We start from the raw sequence: 26,953 nt of genomic DNA, 5'->3' as shown, positions 1-26,953 counted from the left end.
TAAAAATATAAAATATAAATAAAGATAAAATATAAATAAATTGCTTCCAGAAGAGGCAAAATATCTAAATAGATTAAAAAAAATAAAACTACAGACAACTTTCGTTGAATACTTGCCATCTTAATGCCACCAAGAACAGACAATATTAGAATGAGTTCTAATTTTCTAGGATACATTTTAATTCATTCAAATATTTCAGGCCATAGAAAAGATCCCAAAGATTCCAGTTTATGTCAGATTGCTTAAAACTTAAAGCACACACACATACACACATACATACCACAAAAATAAAACCATACGCCATTCTCACGAACTAGGAGGCAAAAACTCTAACAACAAATAGTAACATTGGGTTTGTATATCATGTTGCACATATATTTCACAAGCATTAATATTTTTTGACTAGCCTTCTGATTATAGATACAATATTTACTCCTTATCCTTGGGGGATACATCCCAAAACCTCCAATTGATGCCTGAAATCTTGAATAGTACTGAGCCCTGTATATACCACTATATATATCATGTTTTTTCCTGTACACACATACCTGTGATAAAATTTAATTTATAAATTGGGTACAATAAGAGATTAGCAAAAATAATAAAATAGAACAATGATAACAATATACTTTAATAAATTTTGTGAATATAGTCTCTTCTCTCTCACACACAAAATAGCTTATTGTAGTATATTCTCCCTTGTGTTCTGTCAATGCAACAACCCAGATGGCTACTAAGTTATTAACACGTGGGTAGTATAGGCAGTGTGGATATGCTGGAAAAAGGGATGATTCACCCTTAGAGTGAGATGACACAAGATTTCATCATGCTACTCAGAATGGTACACAATTTAAAACTTATGAATTGTTTATTTCTGAAATTTTCCATTTAATATTTTTGGATTGCTGTTGACTGTGGGTGACTGAAACTGGGCAAAATGAAACCATGGATAACCAAGAACTACTATATAGACATTATTATTCTTAATTTCTAGGTAGGAAAGGGGACTGATTTAGACAGAGAGAGTGTGACCTTTTTGATCTCCTTCAGCAGGCAAAATAAGGAGCTAGAATCTCAGTGGTGTGGTTCAGAATCTACTTTAGTCTCCGAAGTACTCAGTCCTGTGGTGGGCATGGGGAGAAGGAAACAGGCTACCTAGTTCAGCTGGATATTTTACTCTTACTGATGGCATCAGACAAAATATTGGCTATCAGACATCAGCACAGTTGCACTGACATTGGCTAATATGTATTTGACACTAGCTGATCTAAGACAGAACCAGAATCAAGTGATAAAAGATGGGACACTGAGGGACCCATGCCACAGTGGAAGGGGAAGAGGCCTGGCTGGTGATCATTTTAATACAGCACCATGTGAAGGTCTTGAGCGTTTTCATAGACAGGGATGGATAGTGGAAAGAACTGATGGGTGCAACATGTTAACTCCTTAGCTGAGAGTTTAGCGGAGTTACAAAATAAATATTTGGATCAGGAATTAGGAACTTTTATTCATTCATTCAAAATATTTATAATAAACACTCACTCTACATGTCATGCCTTACTATAAATTTATGAAATGCATGTGTTTCTTACTATTGTGGACATTGAAACTGATGACGAGAAAGTGAGTAATAGACTTAAAGCACATAATTATCTTTAAAAATACCTACTGACATTTTATTCTGGAACTGGCTGTGGGACTACGAATCAGCTGACTCTTGGACACGCTTTAACTCATGACATTTTTCAGGGACTATTTACATTTTCTAAATCTATTAATATATTTTCCCCTGCAGAATAAAAATAACAATATCAGCAGGATGAACTCTATTAAGGTACTAATAAAATGATGTGTGAAAGCAAATTTAAAGCAAGTGGTATTATATTCCAGATAATCAAAGACAAATATGCCTGAAGATTATAAATTGTAACTTTAAAGACACGTGGTGATGATATTTTATTTTTTTAACCTAGGGAATAAACTAATTGCTGTTAACATTATATCACTGTGGAATCATTAGAAGATAATTACGCAAGGATAAAGAATCCATCGTCAAGTAAGCTATACACGGGCATATCTCATTTTAAAGTGCTTTGCTTTATCACGCTTCGCAGATATTGTGCTTTCTTCAGAATTGAAGGTTTGTGGCAATCCTTCATTAGGCAAGTCTATTAACACATTTTTTCCAATATCATGTGCTCACCTCCTGTCTCTGTGTCACATTTTGTAATTCTCGTAATATTTCAGACTTTTTCCTTATTATATTTGTTGTGGTGATGTGTGATTACTAACATCTGATGTTACTACTGTCATTGTTTTGGGACACCATGAACCACGCCCACATAAGACAATTAACTTAATTGATAAAGGTTGTGTGTGCTCTGACTCTTCCACTGACTGTTTCTCCCCTCCACTTTCTGTCCTCAGATGTCCCTGTTCTTTGAGACACAACAATACTGAAATTAGGCCAATTAATAATCCTATAATGGCATCTAAGAGTGCAAGAGAAAGAAAGGGTAACACATCTCTCACTTTAAATCAGAAGCTAGGCTGGGGGAAGGGGCTTACATTTGTAATCCTAGCACTTGACAGGCTGAGGCCGAGGATTATTGAGCCCAAGAGTTCGAGACCAGCCTGTGCAACATAGCAAGGCCTCATCTCTAAAAAAAAAAAAAAAAAGGTTTAATTAGCTGAGTATGGTGGTGCATTCCTGTAATCTCAGCTACTTGGGAAGCTGAAGCAGGAGGATCTCTCAAGGCCGGGAATTCGAGGTTGCGGTGAGCTATGCTTGCACCACTGCACTTTAGCCTGAGTGAAAGAGTAAGATCCCATCTCATAACAAAGGAAAATTGATCAAAGCCTAGAAACAATTAAACTTAATGAGAAGAGGTCAAAAGCTAGGCTTCTTGTGCCAAACAAAGGACAATTTTTTGAAGGAAATTAAGAGTGCTACTCCAACGAATACATGAATGATAAGAAAGAAAAGCAGCCTTATTGCTGATATGGAGTAAAGCTTCTGTGATCTGAATAGAAGATAAAACCAGCCACGACATTTCCTTAAACAGAAGCCTAATCCAGAGAAAGGGCCTAAATCACTTCAATTTTATGAAGGCTAAGAGGTGGGGAAGCTACAGAAGAAAAGTTGGAAGAAAAGTCAATGTCTGGCTTCAAAGCTTCAAAGAACAGGCTGACTCTCTTATTACAGGTTAATAGAACTGGTGACTTGAAGTTGAAGACTGTACTCATTTACCATTCTAAAAATCCTAGAGCTCTTAAGATTGATGCTAAATCTACTCTGCCTGTGCTCTACAAATAAAGTAACAAAGCCTGGATGATGGCTCAGCTATTTACAGCATGGTTTACTGAATATTTTAAGCCCACTATTGAGAACTATTCCACAAAATATAATTATCTCAGAATATTGCTGTTCATTGACAATATACCTGGTAACCCAAAAGCTCTGATGTAGCTGTACATGTGTTTCATGCCTGCTAACACATTTATTCTGGAGCTCAATGGATCAAGGCATAATTTCAACATTCAAGTCTTATTATTTAAGAAATACATTTCCTAAGGCTATAGCTGCTATAGATAGTAATTCCTCTGATGGATCTGGGCAAAGTAAATTGAAAACCTGATGGACTGGATTTATAATTTTGGATACCATTAAGATCATTCCTGGCTCAAGGGGAGATGTCAAAATATCAACATTAACAGGAGTTTGGAAGAAGTTGTTTTCAACCCTCATGATAACTTTAAGGAATTCAAGACTTCAGTTGAGGAAACAACTGCAGTGTGATGGAAGAGTACCACATTTGAAGAGAATCAAGAGATCTCTCTCTAGCAAGAGAACTAAAGTAAGAAATGGAGCCTGAAGTTGTGACTGAATTGCTACAATCTTATGATAAAACTTGAGGAGATGAGGAGTTGCTTTTTATGGATGAGCAAGAAAATGATTTCTTGAGATAGAATCTGCTGCTGGTGAAGAAGCTCTGAACATTGTTGAAATAGCAACCACGGAGTTATAATATGACATAAAAATGGTTGATAAAGTGGCAGCAGGGTTTGAGAGGATTGACTCCAATTTTGAAAGAAGTTCTACTGAAGGTAAAATGCTATCTAACAGAATTGCCTGCTGCAGAAAAATGTTTAGTGAAAGGAAGAGTCAATCAATGCAGCAAATTTCATTGTTGTCTTATTTTAAGAAAATGCTGCAGCCACTCCAGCCTTCTGCAACCATGACCTTGATCAGTCAGCAGCCATCAACATGAAGGCATTACCCTCCATCAGTAAAAAGATCTCAACACACTGAAGATTCAGCTTACTAGTAGCATTTGTTTTAGCAATAAGGCATTTTTAACTTACAGTATATATATTGTTTTTAAAAACATAATACTATTGCATATTTGATAGATTATAGTATAATGTGAACATAACTTTAATGTGAAAAAAAGTCCTTAACTTGTTTTCTTGCTGTATTCACTTTATTGTAGGTCTGCACCAAACCCGCAATATCTTTGAGATATGCCTGTATATATACAAAATATTAAGAGAAAATTAAATGATTTTTCTGTGGTTTAGTAATTTTTGTCATTATTATTTTTATTTCTTTTTAAAATTTTGGTCACCTCACAAGTTATCCATTGTTCCTTGTAAGGAAGATTAGATAAGGGGTTAGAAGATGAGAGTGGAATTCAGACTAATTGGCAGCTAATGTGTTCATGTGTCTCAAAAAGAATTGAGAACAGTTGTTAAGAAACCCTGATTCATGTCATCTAGCGCTAATTGGTAGTAAAACAATCCACATATGGAAATGAAATTAGAAACCCAGGGGAAAAGAAGTCCAAGCTAAAATGAAAGCAAATTGCATAGCAAACATTACTTACATTACGATACCAAATAAAGGAAAACAGTACCAAGAATTAAGCCCACATGAGCAAAAGAGAAGAAATTCGATTTCTAATTGCATGCCAAAATTTCTTTTACTTAGACGCAAATCTATAAGCCTAACATTTAACACTTCTAGATTTGCTTATTTCCTCTTTCCCATTAGTTTAACTGTTTATATCTTAAAAGCAAACAAACACCATTTTAAAAATAGTTTGATGAATACAATTGTCTACTTATAAAATTCTATGAACATCTTAATAGTACACTCAGATGAGAAATGAACATTGCAATGAAAACTGCAAGACAGAGCAAGAGGGAAGTGGTGTTTGTTGTTCTAAACGATATTTAAGATAGACATTTGAGCGAGGTTTAAGCCATGAAATCTTGGAATTTGGAGAGAACATCCTTGCCCGAGCAGAGAGTAGGGGGCACTTCTATTACTTTACTAACAGAGGATAGGGAGTATGCCCCTAAAATACTCCAAAAATTATCATAGTCTGAAGAATGACAATAACATTTCACATTTACATAGTATTTTGCACAACTAGGCATTCTTCCTTGCATCCTGGTTTTTATTTTCAAAAGTATTAAGCCATATGAAAAATTATGGAATACAGAAATTTAAAGTCGTTCCCACAAAGAAAATCAGAAAAAATCAGATATTGTACTTATGTTATTGGTTTTCCTACATTTGAATTTTTTGTTTCTAAATTGATTTACTTCTTCAGCTATTTTTTGTCCTTTCATAATTTTTACTCTTCCTAGATAATGTTGTTATTAATAACAATCAATTAAATTTTTTTTATTTTAGTATTTCCCCATTTCTCTTTTTAAATAAATTTATTTTCTTTCAATATGAAAAAATGCAGATTATAAAAATGTTGATAATATGAAAAGAACAGAATGAAGAAGACTGTCCTCCAAAGTTTATTTTTTAATTTTATTTCTTAGTTGACAAATAATTATTGAAACATCACTATGTACTGCATAATATTCAGGGGGTACATAGTGATGTTTCAATACATATAATGCATAGTGATCATATCAGGGTAATTAGCATAGTCGTCATCTCAAACATTTATCAATTGTTTGTGTTGGGAATGTTCAGTAACCTCCTTCTAGCTATTTGTAACTACATACAATTGTAAACTATAATTATCCAACAGTGCTATAGAACACTAGAACTTACTCCTTCAAACTGTAATTTTGTAATGTTCAGCAAATCTCTCTTCCTATCCCTGTCTTCTCCCTACACTCCTCAGTCTCTAATGAATTATGTTTTAATGCACTGGTGCATTTACTACTGGGTTTTTGTCTGCACATGTCTGCACATTGGTATATGCAAAATTTTCAGTACTATAAAGTACTGAAAAAATAATTTCTATTTGCCTTATAAAAGTCATCCAGTATTATTTTAAGGTATCTAATAGAAAAAGAAAAAAATAGGTTGAGGAGAATTTTTAAACATTTTTCTCTCCCTGCCCCCCCAAAAAATACTTACTTATAAGCTGAAGAATATATCTAACAAGACTAAACCTAATGGGACATCTGAACTTGAGGTTCATATCATTTAAGGGATAATCCTTTATTAGTTTGTAACATCACTTTCTACATTTTGATTCCCTAATATTTATTCCATTCTCATTTGTCTAAAACGTTGTTTACAAAACTGTGTACTATAGTGGTCAGTGTGCCATAACTAGCTCACAGGAAAACTTCAGATTATCTTAAATTTTTGAGAGAAACAGTATCAACTGTTAAAGACTGCATGATCTATCAGCTCAAGGTAGTTCACAGTTTGAGGTAGTTAACATTAGATCACATACGTATCTTTATAAAACTGTCTGTTCATGGATTCTGTGATGTAAAACAAGTATTGCATGGCAATCATTTTGCCACAGAAAATAATGATAGTGGTAAATCTAATCTGACTAAGGATTAGGAAGTTGTACTACAGGTGGAAAAATGCCTGTAGTAAGCAATGGTGGCTATTTAAGAATGAAATACGGCCAGGTGTGGTGGCTCACACCTGTAATCCCAGCAATTTGGGAGGCCAAGTCAGGTGGATCACCTGAGGTCAGAAGTTCGAGACCAGCCTGACCATCATGATGAAACCCCATCTCTACTAAAAATACAAAAATTAGCCAGATGTGCTGGCGGGTGCCTGTAATCCCAGCTACTCGGGAGGCTGAGGCAGGAGAACTGCCAGAACACGGGAGGCGGATGTTGCAGTGAGCAGAGATTGTGCCATTGCACTCCAGCCTGGGACACAGGGCAAGACTCCGTCTCAAAAAAAAAAAAAAGAAATAAAATACTATTTCTTCTGATGTAGGTTTATTAGTTTTTTAAGACAACTACTAAGTTTTAAAAATATGAATACTCCTTAAGTTATTTGGACCTAACTTCTTAAAAAATAGACCATTCAGGTATTTATTTTGGTAGGGGTACAGTGAAAAAATTAATGAGAAAATAGATTGTCAGTACTGGAAAATAGTTGGACCCTCTGGCCTAGAGCTTGAAAAGTACTATATTTCAAAATTATTGATGAAGAATAATTATTTCAATTTTTATGAATTTAATATCTATTTCTAAAGCTCTCATGTGAGATAATTCAGTTTGGCATAAAATTCTGAGTTGTAAACTCTTCTTCTCTAAACACTATGGATTCATTTTCAGTATTTTAAAACACTGAATGAGGAGGTGCATTCAGAAAATAAAAGTATATTTAATTTTAGAAACCTCATTTAGTGTTAAGAAATATTGAACTTTTACAGAAAATTATTGACAGAATGGCACTTAATTCCAGAAACTTAAGGTTTCTCTAGAAGACAAGGTTTTTAAACCTAGAATTTGTTTGTCCACTGAAAAAGTATGTATTCTTGTATGATACACAGACATTTGTGGGAATGAACCATAGCTTTCATTGGTTTTTTAGTCAGTTCCTGATCAATCTTACCTTCCACTCCCAACATTTTTTTCCATCTAAATCTAAAGCTTTATAGCTGCTAAATCAATAGGTATATTCTATTTTATCCGATTTATTATGTTTTCAATAAACAATTTTATTTTTTGTTTCCTTCAATATAAACTTTTTTTATGATAAGTAAATTGAATAAAAGCCATGCTTTTTTAAATCCTCTGGTTTTCTTCATTGGATGAAAGTAAATATGGAGAAGGAAATATCACAAGATAATCTTCCTGGTGAATTTAAACACTGTATATTCTTTCTCTGTGGCAAGGTCAGTAGCAATCTTGGAAAATGAGAAGCTTGAAATAGACTCACAAAGAGAAAGGATACTGTAGACACAGGCTGTTATGGAAAAAGCAATGTGCTATTCTACACTTTGATCTTTAAAGCCAGTTGTCATCCTGCATAGGTTCTGGAGACTTTGTGGTTCTGGCAATGTCTATGCTGCTAAAACTCAGCATGCTGGACTCATTGAGATTCATTTAAATTACTCACTTGGATTCCCATGGTCCTGTACTTCAGTTTCATTTTGACTTTCAGGCATCACTGAACCAAAAATAAAAAGCAAAGAACAGCCAAAACCATAGCATCTCATTTCATTTCAAGATTGAATTTGGGAATTTGCAAGAGAAATGATTTTGACACAGAGGAATGCTCAGTATTGTTGGGAACGCTTGTAAAAACCAAGAACCTTTTCAGGAATTGAGCCTGATGATTTGGTTGATAAGAAAGTGAAGAAACCAGGTAAATATCAGGTGATTATTACCTGGTTTGGGGTTTTGCTGCAAACATTTTGCAGAGCTCTAACTGTGATGTGCATTAGTCACGCTACTGGAGCAGAAAATCAATAAAACGAGGTTCCAAAAATAAAATATTCTTTTGGAATGTTGCTCTGAACTAATTAGCAATGAGTCATTTAAAAGGACTTACCTGTCATTAGGATGAAAAAAAGGTATTTACTAAAATCCGTTTCCCGACAAAACATTTTTTGAGATTGAAAAGGAAAGAAAAGATTAAAAACTTTGATTCACAAAGTGACTTTTATTTTGACAATAAATAACGCACAAGTCACATTGTGAAATGAGAAACTTAATCATTTTTCTGTCACGTTATTTGTCAAAATATAGAAGAAAAAATGATAACTCATAAATAAAAGGTAACTTTATTTTTTTTTTTTTTGCTATTTGAAAGTTATGAGAAAAAAAGAAGCTACATCCGTTCATGATTTTGGATCACAGACCACAGTGAAAACAGATCACAGTTGCTTACTTCTTAATATTTTTCAAGTTAAACTTTTTTAATTTTCTGAGCTCTCCAAGTAGATAAAAATTATTTTTAATAAAATAGTTCTTGCATTCTCTAATTTAAAAGTAAAATTTAGCATTAGATTGTGGCCTTCACAGGCCACAGGTATCTAATGTAATACCTACATTAGATTGTAGATATATGGCCTTCACATTTAAGAATTCTATCTTCTAATAAATATACTTAGATATACATATATACAAGTATACATCCATATATAGGTCCCAATGTTCTATGGTTAATAGACGAGTTGGATTTAGCATTATACACTGCTCTAAGTAATTTTAGATCAGTTAGATTTGCTTAGTCTGATCTGATATTTTTTCCATTTCAGGAAATTGTGTTTAAAATATGGAATTTCCATATGGCTTAGAAATAGTTGAAAGAAATACAGATATTACTTTCTAAACATTCCAACTAATAAAAGAGATGAAGTCTCAGACATAATAAAACTTCAGATAATTGTATTTAAATACTTAGATTTGAAATTGAATTCTTTACACTTGTCTTCAGATAATAGCAGTGCTTGTAATATATTCTGAGAATTTGCCACTTCTCAAAACAAAATCACAACTAGTAAGCAAACTGTGAAACTGTGATTACTCAAGAGGTAAATATCACCTGTTATTTTATTGAACCAGTTATTCAAATCATCTCTAGGACTCACCAGGTCACTTCCCAATCTGATAAAAACAAAACAAAACAAAACAAAGCTTAACATAAATCCCTCTTTCCATTTACTCTTCTCCCATTTCCTCTCTCTTTCTCTCTTTTTTTTTTTTCTCTTTCATTTCCCCTTCTTCCTTTGATCCTATTTCTCTGGGGGGAGGTTTCTGTTCTGATTCCTCATTTCAGGCATTTGGACTTGGACTTGTTGACCCCATTACCACCCTCATCCCACCATCAAACTCAATATGACATCTATGCCCTGTGTGTGTGTGCACATCTGCTGAACCATGCCGATGTCAGGGAATCACTCAATTCCTGGCACAAGTGCAAAAATCCAAAGAGAGAAACAAATCAAGTCCAGGAGAGTCATCAATAGGAAGGTTTGGGCAGAGGGGAATTCACATAATGAGCCCGAAAGGTAGCAAACAAAATAAGATGAGTCAGGATGGGTAGGCAATTGAGCACAGTGTGACTAGGCAGATAGTAGAGAAAATCCCTGAATTCTGAAGCTATTTCTGATGAAACAGCTGTCGTTTCAAACTTGGACAGCAAGAAAGCTGTCAGGACACTTATCAAGCCTGAACATCAGAAGCAACATTTCTATTCTCCTGTTCAGAATTATTTAATTAAAAAAAAATAGGACAATGGACCATACTAAATACATTAATTTATTAGTTTACGGTAGTAAAAAAGCAATTAAAGAACTATTAAAAGACTTGTGGGTCATGCGAGAATGGTCAACTGGTATCTCATTTATTTTAAAATATCCCTTGTGTACTGGCTTCACAATAAGAAGGGCTGCCAACCTTTTTGAATATCAGTGGAATCAATTGCAAATCAGCTTCTCTTAGGATAAAAAAGAAATTTTATAAATTTATCTTTAAACACAATTTTGAAAGAACTCAAAGCCTGAGAATTGACAAATTAAGAATTCACTATCTAATTTATTTTAACAGAATGCAGCAAAGTATCAGAGGATGGGGAAGGAGAAGCAGAGAAAACAATGCCTTATGAGCAAGGAAGAGAACGAATATGTAAAGCATAAATTGTATCAGATTAAGGGTTACAAAATAAACTTATGAAAGAGAAACTCTATGGAACATATTTAGTTTTTAATTTACCATTTGATATAGGATATCATAAATGTTTGCTTGCAAATTAATTTAAAACTATTCAGAATTTCTTAAAAAGCCATTTCAACCAAGAATTGACTAAGAAAGAAAAGATAAACTAATGACAAATGGTAATATATGCATTTGGGAAAGGTGCCAATGTGAAATCCTGCCATAATATTTTAATGAATTAGAAATACATGAGATTGTGGATCAAATTAAGCTGGGGTGATTCTAATTCCCTAAAGACTGGAGAAATTTTCTCTTCTTGAAAATCTGAGCTTTCCTTTCAGTGTTATTTTTTAATGTCTGTGATTTCATTCTAACTGGTTTTGCCTTGCATAGAAGTGGACAGGCAAAGCTAGGTGGAAGAAGGAACTCAGGAAATTGTGTTCAGAATTCATGAACTCCTTATGAGACTCATTTCTTTATCGATTGGTGGTCTTGAATGAATCACTTAGATTTTTGGTATCAAAATTTTCTTGTATAATATGGGAAAAACAATACTTTTTTTAAACAAAAGCTTTTGTTATTAGGATAAAATAAGCAAAGAAATATCCAGGCCCATATTTTAAAGTACATGAAAAGAACTGTGAGTAGGTAGTGCTACAGCATAAATTTGATTTAGTTTATTTCCCCCCTTTTAATGTATGTGGTTCAAAATGCTCATTTTTCAATAAGGAAGTGAGAGCTCAGAGACACAAAGACCACTGTTTAAGTAAACCTGCTTAATTAATTAGAAGTCCACAGGATATCAAATGCCCTAAATGCTAGGCCAGCACTCTTCATTTTCCTATTTAATCCTTTGTTTTTACTTGTTTACTTTTCTCTAAAACTTTTTTCCCCCCTCAAAGCTCATGATGGATAAAAGCATTGCATTTTCTTCACATTAATCAGTTTTAACATCACAGGCAAAAGTCTTCACATGCTGGCATTCTACTTCATTACCTATAAGCCACATCTTCTCGAATGTTCCTAACTCAGGTCAAAATCACTGTTAAAAAAACAAATATCTTGGATTTTTTTCATCAAAGTCTTAATTTTCTCTCAAAAGCTTACATTATAATGAATATTATTTTTACACTACCTAAAAGAAATGCTTAAAGTTACCTGTAAACCTCTCTCCTTTATCAACGTATTTTCATGAAACAATTTGCATTCTATTGATTTTTGGATAAAGTTTTTTTCCATTCATTATATTTCTATAAATAACACTGAATTCTAACCTCATCACATATCCAATTGTACAGTGGAAATATTGTGATACATTTTAATGGGTATATTTTTAAATGACAAAAAATTATTTTCATGCATGATTTTCTCTCTTAATACTTCCATCTTTTAAAACTGACCTTATCCACTGCTGTAGGAAAGAGGCCACCACAGAACATCACAAACATTAATGACCAAGAAAGCTAATTTATGTTTGTTAATTTTTAAAACTCTAATTCTGAGGATAAATGATAGATTTGAAAGAATGTTTGCTGAGCAAGTTAATTTTATTTTATTTTCTGCCACTGAGGAAACATAATTACTTCTCTGGAATGGATAAGATATGATACAAATATGAGATAAATATGGTTCTGCTTCCATGTGGTTAAATACGGTTCAGCTCTTAACAGACCACAAATGACCATAAATTCTGAACAACACACACGGAACAAATTACCTGAAATCTCTGAAGAATGAGAAAAACCAGGTTGATTTGGTTTACCTAAATTTTGAAGAAAAGAGCAGTATGAAGTGAGTTTTACATTGTTACAGCTTTAGTGAAAGGCAAATCTTAGTCATGGAGCAGTGTGGCCTGGAGTGGCTGACTCCGAAAACCCATTGTCTATGGTCTGAAGAACCAGGGTCAACGCATTTACCAGAAAGTAAATATTGGGAATATCTTAAAGAAAAGAAGCAGAAAAGCAGAGACCCAAGTCTGTATATAAACTCTGTCAATATATCTGGTTAATCTCTATGTTATAAATGACAAAGCTAATTCAATGCAACTTGCAGATAATAAATGAATTCAACTGCTTTTTCAGTTGCCCATTTTAAGTGAGTCAGATATTACAAATTTAGCTAAGTTAGTTTCTTTACAAAAGTCAATCACCCCTGTTTTGGAGGAGTAGAACAGAATCCAGAGTCTCCACAGACTAATAGTCATAATACCCAGGGTATAATCTGCAGTTTCCCAAAACACGAGAAACAGGAAAATGTCACTTATTCTCAAGGACAAAGATGATCAACAGAAGGCAACTATAAGATGACATTAGACTTATCAAACAAGAAGAAATCATGATAAAAATGAAATGAATGAAACAAAACAAATCTCAAGATAAAAATACAAATATTGCTAAAAATGAAAATCTTATAACTGAAAAAATAAAATTAAAAATCCTCTGAATGGGCTTAATAATGTCAATTAAAATGAGAGAGGAAGTTGTCAGTGAACTTGAAGTTAGATTAAAAATTATCAAATCTGAAGAAAGAGGTTTTAAAAAGGCTAAAGAAATGAATAGACCCTGAGGGGCCTGTGAGACAATATAAAAAATATCTCATATAATTGAAGTTGGCATGTCAGAAATAGAGGAAAGTGAAAATAAGGTAGAAAATATTTGAAAAAATAATTGCTTAAAATTTCCCAGATTAGGTAATAGATATAAATTTTTAGATTTTAAAAGTTTAGTTAAATCCAAACAGAATAAATAAAAAAAGAAAGCCATGCCTAGGGCCAACATAGTCAAATGACTGAAAACCAAATATTAACACTGAATTTTGAAATAACTAGGAAGAAAATGACACATTCATTATCTACAAGAAATAAAAACTAAAATGACCATAGATGTCTCATCAGAAATTGTGAAGGCTAGAAGGCAGTGAAACGTTAATTTAAAGTGCTGAAATAATAATAATAATAGAAACTTAACCACAAATTCTATATTCAAAATACTAACCTTCAAAGATGAATGCAAAATTAAATATTTTTAGGTACAAGAAAACTAAGGCAATGTAGTGAGAGCATACTGACCCAAAAGTAATGTCAAAACAAAATCCTCAGGGTGAAGGAAAATAATAGCAAAAGGAAAGTTGGATCTTCACAAAGAAATTTAAAAAACTGGAATTTTTTTAAATTTCTAGAAAAATTTCAGTTTTCTTCTGTACAAAATGGTAAAAATAATATATTATTAAAAGGCTATTACTAAGGCTTAAGTAAATAAAATGTTTGTAAATTACTTAATAAAGAGCTTGATATATAAGAACATTTGGTAAATGTGTATAATCCCCATAATCATCATTGTCGCATTCATTATCAATACCATTATCAACATCATGGTCATCATCACTGGGACTGTAATCAATTTCAGATGATGTTTCTACTTTCAGAGTTTCAGGTTGAGAGTTTATTGTTACTAGTTTTTCCTTTTGGTTTCTAAAAGAATATCCTCTACTCTTTCAGGAAACTCCAATGTTTGCTGAACAAGTTTGGATGGCTTTTGGTTTCTTGAGATCATATAAGACCTGTATAAAAGTCCCATTATTATAGGAATTATTAAGAACTTACTTTAGGGAGCTAGAAAGGGTAAAAGAGTCTACAATAAGGCTTTTTCTTTTAATAAAAAAGCAGCCCCCACAACATTTATTTTCTAATAGAAAGCAGCTGGAAAAGCCAGAGCTGCAAGCATAGATATGCAAGCCAAATGCAGGTGGCTAAGAGCCAGGTGTACCCAATATGACAATTCTGGCTCCCTTTTCTGTGTCACCATGTGTGCGGGTGTCATGGCACTGGCCAGGTAGAAGCCACATGTGCAGGTGTCATGGAGACAGCCAGGTAGAAGCCGCATTTGCATAATAAAGGGTTAGCTTGGGAGACTCAGTCTTTTCATGGGCTAAGTGAATGACACACCTGGTCAAACCAGTCCCCTGGGCCCTATGTAAATCAGACACCACCTCCTTAAGACTCTCAATATAACCTACTGCTTTCTGCTACAAGTGGGGTTATTCTGTTTGGAGCCCTCCTCCCCCAGTATGGGGGAGCTGTTCTCTTCTTTCTTGCCAGTTAAACTTTCTGCTCCTTGATCCATTCTACATGTGCGTCCGTGTCACTAATTTTCTTGGCACGAGACAAAGAACCTTGGGTGGTTCCCCAGACAACAGAGCCATTTCACCATTTCCTCTTCAAAATGTACCCTTAACTAAAATCCGCAAGTAGATTGTCTTTATTTCCTACACTTCACACTTATTCTGATATTTTCTCATGCTGACTCTTTCCGTTTTAATAACCTCTACTCCCTCTCTTTATGTCAGTAAAAATCCTACTCACGCTTACTTCAAAAGTTAACTAAAATGAGTTCTCATTCATTAATTGACATCTGACCCTGTTTGTTCTCATGAATTACCCCTTTTTCTGAAAGGTTTTTCTGTTAAATATACCTGCATTACCATCTAATCATTGTGCATGCACATACTTTTAATGGTTCCTTAGCTGTTGTCTATTTGCCACATCTTATACCTCAACAAAAATGAAGGTCTCTGAAGATCATCATCAAGTTTTTGAATTGTGTCTTGTAAAATTATATTTAATAGCATAGAATAGGTCCTACAAATAACAGTTTATAGTTATCCAATAGTTTAACTAATTAGATAAGTACTGCCTTTCATCCATGGAAGATCAAAATACAATATATGAGGTGAATTAATCAAGCAAGGAGAACAATGCTAGGGAAAATATGTAGTCAGGAATGTGAGAACTTCAAAGGAAATGAAGATTCTTTTTGGAAAGATAATTGTTTAAAGGTATCCAAAAGCTGACTACAATTTGTCCTCTCCATTAGGTATCTGTATATACTCTTTTATCTGTATCTGTTTAATTTTTGTCGTTTCTTTCAACAGATAAAATGTAAGTTGTGGTGTTGGAGGGTAATACTTGGTGTTTGTTTGCTTGTTTATTTATTTGAAACACTATATTTAAAAGATTATTTAAATTGTACTCAAAAGACCTGGGCTTACTTGGCCACTGAATTATTATATAAATTTAGACAGGCAATTAAACTCACAGAGCCTCACATATAGAAGAATGAAACTGGATTCCTATCTCTCGCCATATACAAAAATTAACTCAAGATGATTTAAAGACTTAAATCTAAGACCTGAAACTATAAAAATTCTAGAAGAAAACCTAGGAAAAACTCTTCTGGACATTGGCCTAGGCAAATAACTTATGACCAAGAATGCAAAAGCAAATGCAACAAAAACAAAGATAAATAGATGGAACTTAATTAAACTAGAAAGCTTCTGCACAGCAAAAGAAATAATCAACAGAGTAAGCAGACAACCTGAAGAATGGGAGAAAATATTTGTAAACTAAGCATTCCATGAAAGACTAATATCCAGAATCTATAAGAACAAAATAATCACAAATAAATTTACACAAATAAATCAGTAAGAACAAAACAAATAATCCCATTAAAGAATGGGCAAACTAGGAACAGAAATTTCTCTAATGAAGATATAAAAATGGCCAACAAATATATGAAAAAATCCTCAACATCACTAATCATCAGGGAAATGCAATTTAAAACCACAATGAGATACTACCAGACCCCAGCCAGAATGGCCATTATTAAAAAGTAAATAAACAATAGATATTGGTGCAAATATATTTAAAAAGGAATGCTCATAATGATAGTAGGAATGTAAATTAATACAACTTTTATGGTAAACAATATGGAGATTTCTCAAAGAACTAAATGTAGATCTACCATTCAATCCAGCAATCCCACTACTGGATATCTACCCAAAGGAAAATAAGTCATTATTTAAAAAACACACCTGCATGTGTATGTTTATACAGCACAATTCACAATTGCAAAGATATGGAATACACCTAAGAGCCCATCAGCCAATAGGTGGATAAAGAAAATGTGGTATACACACACACACACACACACACACACACCCCCACACACACAGGAATACTACTAAGACCTTTAAAAACAAACAAAACAAACAAATAAACAAAATGATGCCTTTTGCAGCAACTTGGATGGAACTGGAGGCCATTATCCTAAGTGCAGTAACTCAGGAATGGAAAACCAAATACCACACATTCTCACTTATAAATGGAATCTAAGCTATGGGAAACAAAGGATGGAGACTGATATAACAGACACTGGAAACTCAGATGTGGGGAGAATAGGAGAGGGTGAGGAATGAAAAGCTAACTGTTGGGTACGATGTACACTATTTGGGTGACAGGCACACTAAAATTCCAGACTTCACCACTATACAGATCATCCATGTAATCAAAAAACACTTGTACCCCTAAAGCTATTGAAAATAAAATAAAATAGATAACTCACAGAACCTCAGTTTCCACATCTAGAGAGAAAAAAATGTATAAAATCTAACTGGACCATATATATGCATTTATATTATGTACTTTGGAAAATTAGATTGTAAAATAAAATTATTTTTAGCTCAACAATCCTATAAAAAACTAATATTTTCTTAACATTTGATATAGGAAGCATAATCCTTCTAGTATCAATTATTTTAAATAAACTTAATGGCTTGCTTTGGAAAGTTTTTTATATCTAAGAGAGCTCAAGTTCAGTGTACTTGTAAAAACTATAAATAATAAATGTTTGCACTTATTTGATGCAGTCTGAGAAGTTGTTAGTATTCTGTAAGCTACTTAATTAAGGAAAGCCTTTTAAGTGGCACTTGGTTAAAATAAGACAATTAAAAACAAGAGGTAAGTTCCAGGATTGATAAATTATATTTCTTCACTCTTTGAATTCAAAGCCATACACTTTTAAAATGTTACCTTTTAATACCAAGACTATCCTTCTATCAATAAAATCCAGGGAGTTCTCTTTAAAAAGCCTCATGGACTAGGCTTGCCCAAGGTCAGCCATTCTTTCACGCTGTAAACTAATTTTTAGAAATGACATGTTTTACTGAAAGCTAATAAAAATGAGGTCTTTGGACGAGAGTTCATGAATATAAAGAGGTTAAACAAACCTCACAAGAGTTTCAAACTCTTAACCTTAGGCTTCTTACTACTATATTTTAGTCCTTTCATAAAATAAGCCACAGGCAGTACAGTATTTATAGATGTATGACTGTGTATAAATATGTACATATCGATATATGAACATACACAACCATACTGTCCAGACATATTAGAGATGGCTTTTTGAGGTGAAACACATCTTGACATATCACCAAATAAAAAGTATTACTGCTTTTTATACACATGAATTCAGTGAAAAATGAGAGTTGGCATATATAAAAATGGTAATGAGTCAATTTTACTTAAAAACAAGATTTTTAAATAGATTGTAATACACTTATCCAATATAGCTAACATAATCCAGCATTCATTATGATGGGTGAGATTTAATATTTTCATAAATTGGAGACTGATGGTTATTGTAAAACAGGGCTTTTTTGTTTGTTTGTTTGTTTGTTTGTTTTTCCTTGATAGAATTAAGGTTTATGTATTCTCTGGTGTCCTAGTTTATTTTCTGTTGCTATAACAGAATACTTGTGATTGGGTAATTTAGAAATAGAAGAAGTTTATTTGGCTCATGATTCTGGAGGCTGGGCAGTATGAGGACATGGTAGCAGCCTCTGGCAAAGGCTTTGGTACTATTTCCTAATTTGGTAAACAGTGGAAAGGCAATTGAGCACATGCAAAAGAGATAGGCTGAGATTGCTTTAATAATAACCTGCTCTTGTGGGAAATAACTCCCTCCCATAAGAACAAATTCACTCCTGTGATAATGGCATTAATCCAATCATTAAGGCCCTCATGACTTGTATTAGTCTGTTCTCACATTACTAATAAAGTCATACCCAAGACTGGTTAATTTATAAAGGAAACTATGACTCATAGTTCAGCATGGCTGGGGAGGCCTCAGGAACCTTACAGTCATGGTGGAAGGGGAAGCAAACATGTCCTTCTTCACATGGCAGCAGCAAGGAGAAGTACAGAGCAAAGAGGGAAAAGCCCCTTATAAAACCATCAGATCTAATGAGAACTCACTCACTATCATGAGAATAGCATGGAGGTAACCAACCCCATGATTCAATTATCTCCCATCAGGTCCCTCACATTGAATGTGGGGATTATGGGTACTATAGTTCAAGATGAGATTTGGATGAAGACACAGACAAACCATATCATTCCATGCCTGGTGCCTCCCAAATCTCATGTCCTCACAATTCAAAATACAATCATGCCCTTGCAACAGTCCCTCAAAGTCTTAACTCATTTCAGCATTAGCTCAAAAGTCCAAGTCCACAGTCTCATCTGAGACAAGGCAAGTCCCTTCTGCCTATAATCCTGTAAAATAAAAAAGCAAATTAGTTACTTCCTAAACACAATGGGATCACAGGCACTGGGTAAATGCACCTCTTCAAAAGAGGGAAATTGACCTAAATAAAGATGCTATAGGCCCCATGCAAGTCTGAAATCCAATAGGGCTGTCATTAAACCTTAAAGTTCCAAAATTATATACTTTGACTCCATGTTTGACATCCAGGTCACGCTGATGCAAAAGGTGGGCTTCCATGGCCTTGGGCAGCTCTGTCGTGTGGCTTTGCAGGGTACAGCCCCCCTCTCAGCTGCTTTTGCAGGCTGACATTGAGTGTCTGCGGCTTTTCCAGGCACACTGTGCAAGCTGTCTGTTGATCTACCATTCTGGGGTCTGGAGGATGGTGGCCCTCTTCTCATAGCTCCACTAGGCAATGCCCCAGTGGGGACTCTTTGTGGGGTCTCCAACCCCACATTTCCCTTCCACAGTGTCCTAGCAGGGGCTATCTGTGAGAATTCCACCCCTGCAGCAAACTTCTGCCTGGACATCCAGATGTTTCCATACATCCTCTGAAATCTAGATGGAGGTTCCCAAACCTCAATTCTTGTATTCCGCACACCCATAGGACCAACACCACCTGTAAGCTGCCAAGGCTTGGGGCTTGCACCCTCTGAAGTCATGGAATGAGCTGTACCTTGGCCCCTTTTTAGTCACAGCTAGAGTAGAAGCACCTGGGACACAGGGCACCATGTCCTGAGACTGCATAGAGCAGGAACCCTGGACCTGGCCCAGGAAACTATTTTTCCCCCCTAGGACTCCCAGCCTGTGATGGGATGGTCTGCCATGAATATCTCTGACATGGCTTGAAGACTTTTTCCCCATTGTCTTGGTGATTAACATTCAGCTCCTCATTACTTATGCAAATTTTTGCAGTGGGCTTGAATTTATCCCCAGAAAATGGGTTTTTATTTTTTATTGCATTGTCAGGCTGCTTATTTTCCAAACTTTTATGCTCTGCTTCCATTTTAAACATAAGTTCCAATTACAAACCACCCCCTCAAATTCAAAGTTCCACACATCATTATGACAGGGACAAAATGCCACCAGTTTCTTTGCTAAAGCATAACAAGAGTCAGCTTTGCTCCAGTTCCCAACAAGTTCCTCATCTCCGTCGGAGACCACTCAGCCTGGACTTTATTGTCCATTTCACTATCACCATTTTGGTCAAAGCCATTCAACAAGTCTCTGGGAAGTAACAAACTTTCCTACATTGTCCTGTCTTCCTCTGAGCCTTTCAAATTGTTCCAATCTGCCTGCTACACAGTTCCAAAGTCACTTCCACATTTTTGGGTATCTTTACAGTAGCACCCCATTCTACCAGTAGCAATTTACTGTATCATTCTGTTCTCACGCTGCTGATAAAGACATGCCAGAGATGGGTAATTTATAAAGGAAAGAGGTTTAATTGACTCACAGTTCAGCAAGGCTGGGAGGTCTCAGGAAACATACAAACATGGCAGAAGGGGAAGCAAACACATCCTTCTTCCTATGACAGCAGCAGGGAGAAATGCAGAGTGAAGTGGGGGAAAAGACCCTTAAAAACCATCAGATCTTGTGAGAAATCACTCAGTATCATGAGAACAGCATGGAAATAACCACCCCCATGATTCCATTATGTCCCAAAGGGTCCCTCCCACGTCATGTGAGTGAGGCTTATGGGAACTACAGTTCAAGGTGAGATTTGGGTTGGGACACAGCCAACCCATATCATGACTCAATCAACTCTTAAAGGTCACATCTCTTAATACTGTTACATTGACAGTTCTGTTTTCTTTTTCTTTGTTTCTTTCTTTTTTTTTTTTTTGAGACGGAGTTTTGCTCTTTTTGCCCAGGATGGAGTGCAATGGCACAATCTCGGCTCACTGCAACCTCTGCCTTCGGGGTTCAAACAATTCTCCTGCCTCAGCCTCCCAAGTAGCTGGGATTACAGGCACCTGCCACCACACCCAGCTAATTTTTTGTATTTTTAGTAGAGACGGGGTTTCACCATCTTGTCCAGGATGGTCTTTATCTCTTGACCTCGGGATTCACCTGCCTCGGCCTCCCAAAGTGCTAGGATTACAGCCGTGAGCCACAATTCTGTTTTCAACACGTAAGTTGTGGGAGACACATTCAAACCAGAGCAACTGGCCTTACTTAATAGCTATTCATGATGCTATAGTTTATCATCGATTAGAACATTTTTAGAATTAATTTTTCTTGGGTGTGCAGGCCAGAAATCTGAAAGATACTGTCAATTTTTAATTTTCTTGAAGGACACTTCTAATATACCAGCAAATGCTTGCATCTCCATCTTAAAGCTGTATCTTAACTCCATCCAAGCCTATTCACCTGTACCTCTACTTCCCCTAGTTTAAGACACCATCACTGTTCCTTAGAATTCAGTATCAGCCTACTGTGGACTCCTTGTTGTAATAGTTCCCTCCTGGAAATTTTTTTTCTCTTATTACTTCCATAGTGATTTTTTAAAAAATTATATTAAGAATGCTATTCCCTGTTGGTAATCTCTAGTGGTTTTTCATGACAATTAGAATGAAATCCAAAATCTTCACTATAGTTTTATGGTGTAGCACTTTGCTAGTGCTTTTTTCTTTTCTTTTTTAATCACTTTCTGTTCTGTCATTCCTCCCCAGTTGTAATAGAATGTCCTTGCCTTTCCTAAAACAAGAATTTTCCTAACTTTGGGCCTTTGCACTCTCTCTGTCTCTGTCTGTCTGTCTGTTTGTTATATATATATTATATATATAACATGTTATATATTATATATATAACATGTTATATATAATGTTATATATGTTATATATAACATTATATAATGTTATATATAATATATAACATTATATGTAATGTTATATATAATATATAACATTATATATAACATATTTTATATAATATATAACATATCATATATAACATATGGTATGTAATATATAACATATTATATATAATAATATAATATATAATATAACATATAATATATATAACTTTTCATTCTCAACCAGATTGTACAGATAAAGAATGATGAAAAGATATATATATATATTTTAAAAGTTGTATATATATAAAAGTTATATATATAATATATAAATATATTATATATATATAACTTTTCATTCTCAACCAGATTGTACAGATAAAGAATGATGAAAAGATATTTCCTGAAAGATTAATTTCATCAACTTTGAGCAATTTGATAGTAATGTGAACTTTATTTTTTAGACAATGAGAATACAGTTTTTGAGTCGAAAAATCATATTGCTGCAAATGAGTTCTAGAAATATTGATTATCGAGTTTTTTAAAATATGTAAATAAATGATGGAAGAAGATTCAAGACATTTTTATAGTAAAATAATAAAGACAATTGAAATTAAAACAAAGTTTTAGATGCAAGAGACATTGTACAAATAGAATAAATAGAACTTGATAACTAAGCAAGATAGTTTTCTGTTTGTAAGCATAAATAACTATAACCAGGAATAATGGCAAGCAAAGGGACTGCTTTGGATAGAAAACTATGAATTCAACCATTAGAAGTTAAAAACTAGATAAGATCAAAGTCCTTTAAAAAATTTAAGAATTTTACAAATGTGAGTTACTTTTTACCTTTCTCTGCTCTTTACAACCCTATAGCATATATACTACAAAGGGAAAGATTTTGAATTCATAACAAATGGGTGGACTAGCAAGTATGTTTTATTATTTAATTGTTCATTTTTATTGTCTAAATTTAAGGGTTGCAAGTGCAATTTTGTCACATGGCTATATTTGCATAGCAGTGCGGTCTTAAGCAGGTATGTATTAAAGTTATTATATTCTATTTAATAATCACTAAAGAATTTGCAGTTTTACTTCATGTCATGCTCATTGCCATGGTTAAAACTGCCCTACCAAACTGAGTTGCCCATGCTCAGCTGCAGAAGGCCTAGGATTTTTTGTTCATTCAGCCTCCAATCTTCTAGTACTATACCTTTGTACATAACTGTAAAAATACAAAAGAGAAGAATTAAGCAAAAGACATCTTTTCCTCTTTGCCCATCTACATCACCATTGATGTAGAGGGAAAGTGAAAAGGGGGGCTAATTTATGGCTTTTAGGTTTTTGATACGAGGTATTTCATGACATTTTACAAAAGTACATAAATAATTTAATTATCAAACACTCAGAAAGCTGCATGGCCCTTTTATTAGGTAGATAGACCAAATGACCTAGGAAAAGAGTATGGTGTCTACTGTAAAGTCAATATGGGGAGCCTTAAATCAGTTAGGTTAGAGTGCCAAAATATATGTGTGTATATTCTGTGTCCCGGATATAAGATAATTTCTCAGCTTTACACAGAAAGTGCTAAAAATATTTTTTGATAGTGAGAATATAAAGAAAGTATGTGCTTCATAGCTTCACATTAGCTATGGAGAAGTTTTGTCTCCTATTGTGTAGCGTAAGGAAATGTATTACGCAATGCAGCACTTCATAAAACACTTATGCAATTGGGCATGTGAGTTTTATAAATATTTAGTGGGCAGAAATCTTGCCTTGTGCTTCTCTTAAACTTGTTATAGTACCACACACAGGGCTGGGCATGTATTAATAAATATTTCACTAAAAGATTGCTAGGGAAAACAATCAGTAGTTACTCACCATTTCCTCCAGATAACTACCACTTCAGTAGTTAGGCATTAAATCTGAGAAGTACTTCTCATATTTACACAGTTTATAGAATGGATAATAATAATATTATTGGTTAAAATTGACTAGATTGTCGTTCCCTGTGGCAAGTTTAGACAATGGACTGAAATGGCATGTATTACCAGCTTTGAACTGCTACTGCTGCTACTACTAGATGATATCTCAAATAAATTCTGGGAAAAAAAAGGGCGGGGGGGATACTTCTGCAAATTTGTTCTAGACTCGACCCACTATTAATAAGATGTATGTCTTATCTATTTTAAGGGATCATAGAATGCAAAACATGTCATTAATTTATTTACAGCACATAGATTGAAGAAAAAAGAAACACCAGCACATAACCCAAATCTATCAATTGTAAGACTTTACTTACTCTCAGAATGTCAATTCAAAATATTTTTCAACCAAAGGTGTTTCATGTTATATTTGTTCAACAACTTTGTCTAAGAGGTTAATGCCAGCACCTTACTAATTAGCAACAATTAAACCTGTTTTGATTTTTTCCAAAGCCCATCTTTTACCCCTTTCTACAAATATTGGTCATGTTTAATTGTCTGAAATCTACTGGATTTGTAAAACAAATTCAAGTTTTTGTAACTGATGGCTTTCACCTTGGTAGTGACTTTGTGTTAGACATCACAAAGCTAACTAGACTCCAGAGCCTGCACTATTAAACCTTACACTCACAGCACAGATTATGCCAAATGGGCAAAAATAAATAAATAAGAGCCTGAGGCTAGTTGGGTTGAAGGAGTGGGGGTTAGGGGGAGAGGCATAAGTTAATGGCAAGCTTTCCTGACTCTGGGCTGCATTCAAACTCTGCTCAGCTCCACTCACTGCCACATGCCACTGTGCTTTCCCGTCCCCCGTTCACAGAACTACTGCAAATGGTATCATTTTGCAACTAATTTACTCACTTAGTTTTGGCCATTAGTCATTCCCAATATCCTCAATCTGCAGGTAATTTTCCACATTATTAGTTACCCACCTGTCTTATTAAACTGGACTTTCTGAAACCCTGTGTGCCTGCATTTTCTGCACCTTTAGATCAAGCAAATAATTGCCCATACCTGGATGGAAGAATTTAATAGGAAGATTATAGTTGATTCCAAAAGTTAATAACTATAGCATCTGGTTTCCCTTTTTAACATTTAAATGACAATGAGGACGCAGTTTTTGAGTAGGAAAATCATACTGCTGCAAATAAACTCAGTGTTCATGGAGAGAAAGAGAATGAGCATACCATAGACTAAAATCTTTTTATCTTTTGTGGACAGGTTAAATATAAATGGGCAGAAGATAGGTTTGAATCTTTCACTAACGTACTTCAACTTTGACCCCAAGAGACCCATCTCGATCACATTAAGGAAAAGAAACTTCCATGATGGGAAACTTAGCTCCCCAATAAGGACAATGGCCAAGCCCTCTGCTTTTGTGCAGTATCTCTGATATCTTTGGTTGCTCTGAATGAGAGAATACAGCTGCTGTGAGACATTTTCAATTCATTTTTATTCACATCTCCATAAAACAATCTGCACAGGATATCTTTTTAAATATTGCTGGGTGAAACTTGGGACATTATTTTCTAAGCCAGGTCAGGAAAATCCAGCACAAAACCCCAAAACTTCCAGCACTGAGGGTCAGGATTGCAATTTGCCAGGAGTCTAAGGAGAGTACCTCATTTGCAATTAAATTGACATTCATTTTTTATCAAAAATAAATGTGTCTGGCCACAATATTTGCTTGGAGTTATAAGTTTGATTTTTAGTTTAAAAAGAGTTCCACGTTTGCCAGTAATGAAAACAGAAAGCCAAAATATTTCCAGAAATCATCATACATATTTTTCTTAAACAACACAACATCAAACTTTGAGACTCCCAGGACTTGATATGAAATGGGCAAAATGGAGAAAATGACAATTACACAACCTTCATATTAAGGTACTTTAAAGTTTACGTAAACATCAACTTAAATTTTAGAAGTCCTCGATTTTCTATATCTATCTTCTAGCCCATCTTCTCCTACCTCTTCTAAATACAAATGTACCCTCCTTTGTTAATGAGGAATAGTTACCAGGAAAAGAGGTCTACTTCAGAGAAGAACCTAAAATGAAAGTATGTTTTAGGATTACAGAATTTAAGTGCACACCACTCGTTCTATCCAATGGCTTCTGTATGACATTATTATTATTATTATTCTCAAATATTGCTTGCTTCGCTGAACTTTTGCACATCTTATTATCTATACTGAAGGTTTCTTTTTCCTTATGCTTTTGCTTTTTTCTCTTTACATGCTTCCATGCCTTCCTAATTGTACTACAAACACACTGTGGGCAGGAGTCTAGACCTAGGATTCACAAACTGTAGCCATCATGCTATATTCTGTTGGCTATATATTTTTATAAATAAAGTTTATTGGAGTTCAGTGATGGCCATGTGTTATGTATTACTAAATGCTGCTTCTGTCCTGCAACAGAGTTGAATAGGTATCCCAGAGATTGTATGGGTCACCACAAACAAACAAAAAGTGTGCTGATCTCTGGTCTAGGCTTCTTGATACTCTTTCAACGACCTTGATGCTCTACTTCCAGGCTTTCAACATGCTCTGAAGACGTTGCCTTTTAAGGGTAGGCAGGCCATAACATACAGCAATTCCCTAAGACACAGTCATAACCACAGAATGTTAAATATTTTATTTTGCTGAGGTATTACCTCCAATGTTCAGAGAGTACGGCGAAGTTTTAAATCCAAGTCTGGTTCAAACCGGGGGAAGTGGTTTCCAACAATGTCGGAAGTGACAATATGAATACGACTTCCTGAGCCACATTCCCTAAGGCAATTATCTGTGATAAAGGGAAAAATGGCAAAATAACATTATCAAGATGCTCACAATCTTAACCTTTGGTCCTGGGAGATGTTTGATCTTGTTCTTGTAACCTCTTGACACTTCATCA

Source organism: Pan paniscus, chromosome 17 (genome assembly GCF_029289425.2).
Source record: "Pan paniscus chromosome 17, NHGRI_mPanPan1-v2.0_pri, whole genome shotgun sequence".
Classification (NCBI taxonomy): domain Eukaryota; kingdom Metazoa; phylum Chordata; class Mammalia; order Primates; family Hominidae; genus Pan; species Pan paniscus.
This window is presented reverse-complemented; position numbering follows the sequence as displayed.